Source organism: Charadrius vociferus, unplaced genomic scaffold, assembly GCF_000708025.1.
Source record: "Charadrius vociferus isolate BGI_N301 unplaced genomic scaffold, ASM70802v2 scaffold90, whole genome shotgun sequence".
NCBI lineage: Eukaryota > Metazoa > Chordata > Aves > Charadriiformes > Charadriidae > Charadrius > Charadrius vociferus.
In genome coordinates, this window is record NW_009647222.1 from 5688978 (window position 1) to 5690192 (window position 1215).

A 1215-nucleotide genomic window follows, 5' to 3' on the forward strand; every position below is an offset into this window, starting at 1 on the left:
CTTTGGAAATTAGAGAATGTTATCCTTAGGAGATCTTATTTAACCAAGTACCTGTCACTAAGAATAAAATAAAATAAATTTTAAAAAAAGAAAAATTATTTCATGAGTAATCCTTTTAAACTTAGAACAAAGTTACTGCAAGAGATTATTCATTAACATAGAAGGTGTTAATTTAACAGTTTAAGTACTAGTTCATTTAATGTGCCCATATAAATATGCCCAATCAGATGACAACACACTTTTTCCCTTCTGCAAAAGGGGCAGATACCACAACCAGTTCCTAAGACTACAGCTCACTGGCCTTCTACATGAAACCAAGTGAATTTTGACCAACTTATAATTTTCTACAAGAAGCATGGTCTAATATAGACCAGTCATTCACCTACCTTCAACCTCTTTTTTTTTTTTCATCTCTTCAAAGACTATTTTACACAAAACTCTGAACAAATTATGTTGAACCTCTTAGAAAAGTAGCCACCATAACAGTTAGAGGATCTTCTAGGAGGAAGTAGAGAGGTAGTTTGGTTCAGAGAAGGGAAACTGATTTTGACTAGGTCATCAGTGAGATGAACTCAGAATTCTATTTATTGGATAATTTTTTGAACATTCTTTGTTGTATTACATGCTAACAATACAAAACTCAGGAAACTTGACATTCTCTCACCTTTGTTTAATTCTGGGTTATTTATTATACACAGGGGAGCCAAATCTGATGGAAGGTGAAAGGGAACAAATCCAGCACACTGTCATTATACTCCGACCCTAACGTAACAAATATTTTACTGTGTTCCTATAAATGGGAGGAAAATACATAAAAAAAGAATGTGTGAATAAAACAATGGTTTTGCCAGAAGAGGTTATAATTAAAAATAAGCTGAAGGCCCACACTTATTTCTGAAGTTGATTATTGTATAAGACAACTCAGTAGTGTCCAGGTGACCCACATAATTTGAGTTACACAGTTCTGTCTTTATACCACCTGCCACTTGCTTAAAGGTTATTTCGAAATATTAGTCTCCCCAAAGTACACAGCAACTAGGGGCATCCGGAAAAATCAGTAGCTACGGCACAGACACACTGTAAATGCAATATACTACTTCTACTCCTTCTGTAAACACAACCCTCACAAATACTACTAGGCTGACAGCTCAGGAAACATAAGCCATTTTCTTATCCAAAGAGTGGGAAGAGAAGGAAAGTGACCTACGTAAGTTT